Here is a 9,801-nt window from a genome sequence, read left to right on the forward strand (position 1 = left end):
TTGCGTGAGGCGAGAAGGGCGTGGAGCGAGAGGGCGTGGAGCGAGAGGCCGTGGAGCGAGAGGCGTGGAGCCGAGAGCTGCGAGGCGAGAGGCGTGGGAGCGAGAGGCGTCGAGCGGAGAGGCCGTGGAGCGAGAGGCGTTGGAGCGAGAGGCGTGGTAGCGAGAGGTCGGGGAGCGAGAGGCGTGGAGCGAGAGGCGTGGAGCGAGAGGCGTGGAGCGAGAGGCGTGGAGCGAGAGGCGTGGAGCGAGAGGCGTGGGAGCGAGAGCGCGTGGAGCGAGAGGCGTGGAGCGAGAGGCGTGGAGCGAGAGCGTGGAGCGAGAGGCGTGGAGCGAGAGGCGTGGAGCGAGAGGCGTGGAGCGAGAGGCGTGGAGCGAGAGGGCGTGGAGCGAGAGGCGTGGAGCGAGAGGCGTGGAGCGAGAGGCGTGGAGCGAGAGGCGTGGAGCGAGAGGCGTGGAGCGAGAGGCGTGGAGCGAGAGGCGTGGAGCGAGAGGCGTGGAGCGAGAGGCGTGGAGCGAGAGGCGTGGAGCGAGAGGCGTGGAGCGAGAGGCGTGGAGCGAGAGGCGTGGAGCGAGAGGCGTGGAGCGAGAGGCGTGGAGCGAGAGGCGTGGAGCGAGAGGCGTGGAGCGAGAGGCGTGGAGCGAGAGGCGTGGAGCGAGAGGCGTGGAGCGAGAGGCGTGGAGCGAGAGGCGTGGAGCGAGAGGCGTGGAGCGAGAGGCGTGGAGCGAGAGGCGTGGAGCGAGAGGCGTGGAGCGAGAGGCGTGGGGAGCGAGAGGCGTGGAGCGAGAGGCGTGGAGCGAGAGGCGTGGGAGCGAGAGGCGTGGAGCGAGAGGCGTGGAGCGAGAGGCGTGGAGCGAGAGGCGTGGAGCGAGAGGCGTGGAGCGAGAGGCGTGGAGCGAGAGGCGTGGAGCGAGAGGCGTGGAGCGAGAGGCGTGGAGCGAGAGGCGTGGAGCGAGAGGCGTGGAGCGAGAGGCGTGGAGCGAGAGGCGTGGAGCGAGAGGCGTGGAGCGAGAGGCGTGGAGCGAGAGGCGTGGAGCGAGAGGCGTGGAGCGAGAGGCGTGGAGCGAGAGGCGTGGAGCGAGAGGCGTGGAGCGAGAGGCGTGGAGCGAGAGGCGTGGAGCGAGAGGCGTGGAGCGAGAGGCGTGGAGCGAGAGGCCAGCAAGAGATCAGCAAGATTAAGAAAAGTGAGGGAAAGTGAGGCTGAAGAGACAAACACTCGGATGTTACGTGAGATATGTGAAAAGTGTGAACATTGCAAACAATTATTGGTCACAAAGTGAAATATAATTGGGGCGATTAAAACATTTCATTCATTATTTTGTTGATTTATATTTTTTTTCTGCATTTTTATATTTTTATCTTTATCATTTGTTTTTATATTGTGTGTATGAGAAAATAAATCTGGATAATAATAGTGTCTCCTTTAAGACCAATTGTTAAAACTGAGCAACGAAGTAGAGGTGATCCGCAAAAGGTTGTACTGGTGGAGGGCCCAGGCCAGTAATTAAGATCGAATTTGCAACCTTTACATATACACACACACACATATATGTATATGTATACATATATACATATATATACATACACAAACACATACATATATATGTGTGTGTGTGTATGTGTATTTATGTAGTAAGTGCTTGTCATAGTTTGTGAGTGCGAAACCACAGAAAAGCAGTTGATTCTCCCTTTCCCTGAAACTGCCAAGTGAAAACCGAGGTCTGCGAAAAAGGAAACCAGTAATTTTGTCAGTATAAGAAATAAAGGTAAGTACATATACTTTTTAGTTTAGCTAGCTGATATGAATCTTCTAGTTTATTGTTGATTGGTTAAAAACTGCTAATGTTATAGTCAAATATAGAATACCAAGTTGTCTTCGTTAAAGATCTAGAACCTTTAATCGTTATGGCACAACACGTAAAATTCTAGAATACCCTAGGAGTATTATAATAAAGATCCGAGTATGTCGGCGGCTCAGCAGTATTCTATACATTGCTATTTTTCTAAACAATTTCCCCTGGTTACAGGCGCGAATTCCTTTTTCTTCTAAAGGAACAATTTAAATTTGAGAAGATTTAGTTGAAAGTTTGATCAACTCGAAAAAAGACATTACACTTACAAGTTTCTTCTTACTTCGTTGTAACGACCTCGATCTTGGAAACGGCGGTGTCTGTTTATCTCTGCGTCCAATAAAAGGACGGAATAGGAGCTCCTTAATCAATTCAAGGCCGAGGACTTTCAGTTGGTGATAGATATCCCATGGCAAAAGCAGCCACCTTCGTTATATTTATGTCCAACAGTGTAAGACCTATTTACGTATGCGTGCAGAAAGGAGACGTAGACGCTCGTTCTATCAAGAAGGGGGAAGAATAGGAGAGAGAGGAAGTAAAACAGCCGTGTTTACTCGTTTACTGCAGTGAAAAGATGAGCGCCTGGAGAGTGTTGACAGAGCGCACAATATCTCGTCGTCCACCGCGGAAGACGGAGTAGGTTAAGGGTTATCGTCTTTCACGCCCGTCTTTGTCTCATTTTTCTGTCTGTTTGCAAGCTTTCTGGCTTTCAGATTTGCTCTTTCTTTCTTATTTTTTACGATCTATTCATCCTTTGCTCCATTCTTTCATCTTACAGCGCTTCTTTTTCACTCTCACTCTCCTTCCCCCCCTCTCTCTTGCTTTTACTCTCTCTCTCTCCCTTTCTCTACCCCCCCTCTCTCTTTCTCTCTCTCTCTCTCTCTCTCTCTCTCTCTCTCTCTCTCTCTCTCTCTCTCTCTCTCTCTCTCTCTCTCTCTCTCTCTCTCTCTCTTTTTGTTTTTTTCATCAGCCTCCATTCTAAAGAAACTGTGTTGTGAAAACGTATATGTATTACCGTTCACAATACAGTCCATTGGCCCCGACCTCGCCAATGGCTGTGGCCATCATCCACTCTCTCTCTCTCTCTCCCACTCTCTCTCTCTCTCTCTCTCTCTCTCTCTCTCTCTCTCTCTCTCTCCCCCCCCTCTCTCTCTCTCTCTCTCTCTCTCTCTCTCTCTCTCTCTCTCTCTCTCTCTCTCTCTCTCTCTCTCTCTCTCTCTCTCTCTCTCTCTTTCTCCGTGGGAGGAGCCCTTTCGTCACACCGTCAATGTGACGATGCCCCGTGAAGCGGGATAAAAGGCAGAAGGGCCAGGATAGGTGGGCCCTGTTTACTCCATAAAAAAAAAAAAAAAAAAAAAGAGAGAGCAAAGATGAAATAAAAAGATCTTACAGGCCCTCATGAGAAGAATGGGGTGTCTGAGGTAGCAGTATAAGTGCTTATATGAATATAACTGCACATGAAAAACTAATTAGCATGCCCAGCTTCCCCTAATATTGGTAAGAAGAAGGCTCAGATACAACCTTTCTCGTTCCTGTCCGTCGGCAAATCACTGTAGGATCCATGGGGAGTAGCACACAAACACACGGTCGAATCGACACAGTTTATTTAGCTCAAATGGTCCCCTTATATAGGCGGGAAGGGAGCCAAGACATACATCAACTCTCTTATAAGACTTATTTAAAATACAATATTTATTCAGGGACCAGTAATGGTTGTTATAAAATTAAAAACATAACTCTTAGTTTTAAAAATAACATATAAAAATAATAAAAGTAAAATAAAGTGCAGATACAAATATTAATGGTATAACACGGAGTATACAAAGGTATCAATAAAAACGCTAAAAATGAACACAAAAAATGGACAATATTAATCATTATCGTTCTAAAATGCCCGACATCAGTGAGTAAACAAAGCAAACAATTTTATTCTGTACTCTACTTGTTTACATGATTTACGCCTATACAACAAAAGAGGCGTGTACATAAAATAATGTGAAATAAATGAGTGTCTGTGGGTCCTCCAGGATCCTACGAATTTCCGTGGGCCAGGGATAAGGTCAGGATAGAGGGTTAAGGGTTCAATTAGGGCACTAAGGACGTCGAAATAAGGGTTTGGATAATGGAAAGGTGGGAAGAGATCAAGAATGAGGGCAGATAGAGATAAAGTATAGACAAGAGAAAGGCTAGCATAGAGAAGGTAGATCCAGGGAGGGTAGATCTTTAGTATAGTCCCATAGAATGAAGGGCAAGAGTACTGAGAAAAAAGAGGGGGAAAAGGTAGAAGGAAGGGTAGGGCAACATTATACAGAAAGGAAAAACAGATAAAGATGAACAAACAAAATAAAAGTTTTGAAATTAAGCTAGGCAAGCATAAAGGAAAAGTTAAAATCATGAACATCAGTGCTAAAGATTTGTAGAACAGAAACATGAAGAGAAAGGAGAAATTAAGGGCGAGAAGGAAAACAATGACAGAACTAAGAGAGAGAGAGAGAGAGAGAGAGAGAGAGAGAGAGAGAGAGAGAGAGAGAGAGAGAGAGAGAGAGAGAGAGAGCGAGAGAGAGCGAGAGAGAGCGGGAGAGAGCGAGAGAGAGCGGGAGAGAGCGAGAGAGAGCGAGAGAGAGCGAGAGAGAGCGAACGAGAGCGAGAGAGAGCGAGAGAGAGCGAGAGAGAGAGAGAGAGAGGAGGAGGAAGAGCAGAAGGGTGAGTGAGAGGGAGAGAGAGGAGGAAGAGGAAGAGTAGCAAAACGGAGTGAAAGAGAGAGAGAGAGAGGAGGAGGAAGAGTAGCAAGGGTGAGTGAGTAGGAGAGAGAGAAGGAGGAAGAGGAGAAGTAGCAAGGGTGAGTGAGTGGGGGAGAGAGGAGGAGGAGGAGGAAGAGCAGAAGGGTGAGAGAGTGGGAGAGGAAGAGGAGGAGGAGCAGCAAGGGTGAGTGAGAAGGAAGCAAGGGGGGGGGGGGGGGGGAAGGAGGGTAGAAGGGAGGCCTGGAGGCCTCACACACTCTCTCTCTTTCTCTCTCTCCCTCTCTCTCTCTCCCTTTTTACCTGCTTGTCCCCCCCTCCCCTCTCTCTCTCTCTCTCTCTCTCTCTCTCTCTCTCTCTCTCTTTCTCTCTTTCTCCCCCTCTTTACCTGCTTGCCCCCACCTCCCCCTTCTCTCTCTCGCTCTCTCTCTCTCTCTCTCTTTCTATATATATATATATATATATATATATATATATATACCTGCTTGTCCCCCCTCTCTCACTTTGTGTGCGTGCGTGTGTGCGTGTGCGTGTGCGTGTGTGTGTGTGTGTGTGTGTGTGTGTGTGTGTGTGTGTGTGTGTGTATGTGTGTGTGTGCGTGTGTGCGTGTGCGTGTGCGTGTGCGTGTGCGTGTGCGTGTGCGTGTGCGTGTGTGTGTGTGTGTGTGTGTGTGTGTGTGTGTGTGTGTGTGTATGTGTGTGTGTGCGTGTGCGTGTGCGTGTGCGTGTGCGTGTGCGTGTGCGTGTGCGTGTGCGTGTGCGTGTGCGTGTGCGCATACATGTATATATATTTATATATGTATGTATAAATATATATGTATATATACATACAAACTTAATGTTTGGGTGTTCATTCAGATATGATAGGAATGTTTCAATGTGCGATTGCTATTTGAACAGAAGACAAGTTTTTTTTTTTTTTTTTTTTTTTTTTGTACCATTTGTAGAATGTTGGTTTAAAATCATTTAGGCAGTTATTTAACCAGTCCCTTTCGTGATGGCACAGGGAAAGCGTTGGCAGATCTTGGACCAAGTGGTGAACCCGTAGCAACACCGTCTCTTTGAGTATATAACAGGTTATCAAAGGTAAACAGAAGGGCAACAATAAACAATTAATTAAATTGTTATTTTTTTAGACCAAAGTGTAATAAAGACCCGTCTGGTATGGTGTGCCCAATAATATGTGTGGTTTCTGACAAAGGAACATCTAAGCTGGCCATTACTGTTGAATTTTCAATGCTAAATTGTTTAACTTCATTTACGAAATGCAGTCTGTACTTATAACCGGTTAGGGATTGGATGATTTGGCCGAAGAACTTAGCCAGTTTATAATTAAATGTATTAATGGAGGACTCAATAATCTTAAGATTATGTAAACTCTGACTCTCTCTTTCTCTATGTGTATATGTATATATATATATATATATATATATATATATATATATATATATATATATATGTATATGTATTGTCAAATTCTTATCAAAGTCTGTTATCATCAAGATTAATGTTCAAGTCTGATACATCTATCAAGATTTTCCAAGTCTTAATTCATTTATTTTCTTTTATATATTTAATTGTATTCCCTGTTCATTATTGACAAGATCTGACAACTTTATATATATATATATATATATATATATATATATATATACAAGTTATTTAGATTAGTTTAACTTCAATGATTAACTTGTATAATTGTTAGTTTATCTAAATCTCACTGTTTCGCTTTTCCATTGTTAAGATTTTCATTCAAATTGTTTATGATTAAGTTTGTGTTAATGGATCGCAGACACAGGGAGAGTAACATTTATATCTTTTTAAAGTAAATGGCTATTTCATTAATATTCTCTATCATTAATCTTCTCTATTATTTTTTTCACGTTTCGTTTGCCGGTTGCTTTCCTTCGATGAATTTAGTTCGTTACTCACGTTTCAATATTGTTCTAATAACTGCATAAAAAGCGGAGGCTAGGAGGACGTGGGATGACAGCGATGCGGCTGCAGGTCGCCGGTCAGCAGTATTTTTTCCTAATTCTTAGTCCGCTGCTCTGGTTGCTTCGTTTCGGTTCGTGAATCGTGAGTGAGTGAGGAGGAATGCCCGTGAGTACTGCCCACCTCCCCGATTGTCATTTCCATTTTGTTTGAGATGTCTATAAAATGAATACCTGGACATTCTCCCCCTCCGAAAATAAATTTTACTCTGAAGGAGAAAGTTTCTGTAAATCTTAATTATGAAAACGTTACCCATTTAAATTCAGTTAATATTCAATCGTGTAACACATGGATGAACTTCAGCAATTTTGAATGTTCAAGTTCAGTAAAATGTACAGAAGAAATTCCTATTACGAGCTTATGCAAGAGTAACTTATGAAATAAAATGGCTCTCCTTAAAATCTATTTCTAGATTTATTAGTTTTTTTTTTCCTATACCCCGGCACTTGCAACGGCTTTTATCACAGGCTCGCACGCTTGGTCACTCAGGTGCGCTCCTCTCTGACGCCGACCGATCGCTATGCAGGGATTCCTCCGACTCCTGTCAGTCGTTCTCCACGAGACGAGAGAGAAAATCGGCACCAACAGTTGCGCTTCCTTTTATGTAGCGGATGGCGAAGTTGAACTGCTGCAGATACATTGCCCAGCGCATCAGACGGCATATGCGTTGATTTCAGGATGTTCCCTCAGCATATCATCAATATAAATATTCCAGAGGATTGGGCCAAGTACAGATCCTTGTGGTACCGAAGCCTCTACCGGATACTTCTGGGATGACTGGCCACCGATGACCACTTTATGTGTTCTTCCAGTGAGGTAAATATCAAAGAGCCGCAAGAGGTTACTGCTTATGCCTCTTGCTTGTAGTTTAGCGAGGAGCCCTCTGTGCCACACTCGGTCGAAGGCGCCGGCGATGTCGAGGGCGATCACCAGAGTATCTTGACCGGCATCAAGAGCATCCTGCCATTTTTTACTCAGCAGTAGAAGAATGTCAGCAGTCGATCTGGAGGATCGAAAACCAAACTGTCTGACGGAAATTAAATTGTGGTTTTCCAGGTGTTTCATGAACTGTTCAGCAATGATCTTTTCAAATACCTTACTAATGCATGGCAGAAGGGAGATGGGCCGGTAATTCTCTGGATTCTTCTTCAATGCACGACTGGAAGATAGATGATAAAGGCTGGGATAACTCAGCTGCACACCTACGGAAAATTTGTGGGCTAATATCATCTGAACCTGGCACTTTCTTTGTGTTTAGGTTCTGTAGGATCTCTTTTGTTCTGATGCGACAGATTTGAAGACCAGGAAGTTGTTCATGGCACATTGAGGGTATCTCTGGTGGTGTCCTGTTAGCATCTGGCACTGTCATTTTACAACTGAACATGCTTCCCAGAAGGTTAGCTTTTTCCCGATTGTTCGAGACAGTTGTTCCATCGGGCTTGGTTAGTGGAGGTATTGTGGATTCCCTTGGTGCTCCTTGACGAGCCACCACCACTCCTTGCTGCTCCTAAAGTTGACAGTTTGCGCTTCGTGTCCTCTTGCCATATGTTGCGGGCCCATTTGCACGTGGCTGTCATTTCTTTGCAAGCGTTTTTGTACAAATTTTTATTATGTCTTGTGGGATTCGCTTTATACCTTTGCCACAATCTGTATTTCTTTTTGGACGCTTGATGACATCTGTAGCCAAACCAGGCTTGGTCGCCCGGTTTTGTGATGTATGTCCGTGAAGGGACGTATTTCTCCTGCATTTCAGCGAGGAGGTGGGTAATGGAGGATGCTTTGTCGTTTGCATTCCCCACCAGGAGAACATCACAGTCTTGTGACTGAAGTTCTGCCTTCATACCTGGCCAGTTTGCATGGTTCAAAAGCCATATTTTTCTTTGTCTCCTTTCGTCAGCTGCGGGGGCGACGCAAAGATGTGATAAAACTGCAAGGTGATCTGATGAGCAAGAGATAAAGTCCTCAGTTAGATCCGATATAACAGGGTCGAGAGATCTACCGAGGATGTGCGTCGGGAAATCGACGTAATCTGTCAGCCCGTGAATTGCAAGAAGGTCCTCATATGCTGACTGAATGAGATAGTGATTAAGGTCCCCAACTATTAAGAGATGCTGACAGTTGTTGCGAGCCTGAAGGACGTCTAAATTTTCAGTTAGGAAGTCCATCGGTGCCCTGCCTTGCCACTGCGACCTGTAGTGAGCGCAAAGTAGTAGGGACTCGTTTGACTTCAGCGTGACCTTCATGAAGATGGCTTCCAGCCAGTCTGGTAATTCAACTGTTAACAGCTGAATTTGCAGGTTCTCTTTATAGCACGCAGCTACACATCCGAAGTTCTTTCCTGTTCTGTCTCTTCTTTGCTACTGTGAGTAGCCTCGTATCTTACCAAAAGCAGGTTCTACCTCTGCATTAAAGAAAGTTTCAGTAGCCACTATTATATCGGTACTGATGTTGAGGGCCATGTGAGTCAACTCACCAATATTGGTCCGGAGACCTCTGACATTAGCAGACAGAACTGAGAGGTGTCTCTGCTTATTTTGAGGGGTTGTAATCAGTGACGCCATTTAGTATACTGGCCCTTGGTGGTTATTGAAGTTGGGATGTGACCAAGAAGGAACAGCGAGTTGGTGAGCGGCCCAGTGTGGGGGTGGAAAGAAGTAGCGCTGCTGAAGGGGCGGAGATGAAAGTAGAGGTTAAGCTGCTGTTTCCTGTGTTTGACAGCTTCGATATTCTAACATGAAGTTTTTCAGCTCTCTTTTGAGCAATTCGGCCTTATCTGCCGAAGCCTTCCACCTGCAACTGTTCAGGGTGTGGCCGCTTTCCTTACAAAATTCGCATGTGGCCTTGCTACGGCAGTCCCGCTCTTTGTGTCCTCGCCGTTTGCAGCGTGAGCACACGGGGGGCTCCTGTCTCTTCTGTTGCGCTCTCCTTCCTCCCTGACTCTGCTGACGAGTCTCTCGTCCCGTCTCTGATTTACTGGGAGGCGAAGGCGACTGAGCTCTTTGAGCAGGATTCTTTTTACCGATGGGAGTATGATCCAACCAATCTTGAAGTGCTTGATCTTGCTGAGTTTGTGTGGAAAACCCAGCGGAGATCCTGTCAGGATTTGCAGTTACAGCCTTCGATTTTACAGGAGCAGAGCAGTCTGCAATAAGCTCCTTAGCAGAAAGGATGGTAGCGCGAAGATCAGCCAGAGAGAGGCTGCCGTCCACGAATACCAAGAG

This window comes from Penaeus chinensis, chromosome 38 (genome assembly GCF_019202785.1).
Source record: "Penaeus chinensis breed Huanghai No. 1 chromosome 38, ASM1920278v2, whole genome shotgun sequence".
In the NCBI taxonomy this organism is placed as follows: Eukaryota; Metazoa; Arthropoda; class Malacostraca; order Decapoda; family Penaeidae; genus Penaeus; species Penaeus chinensis.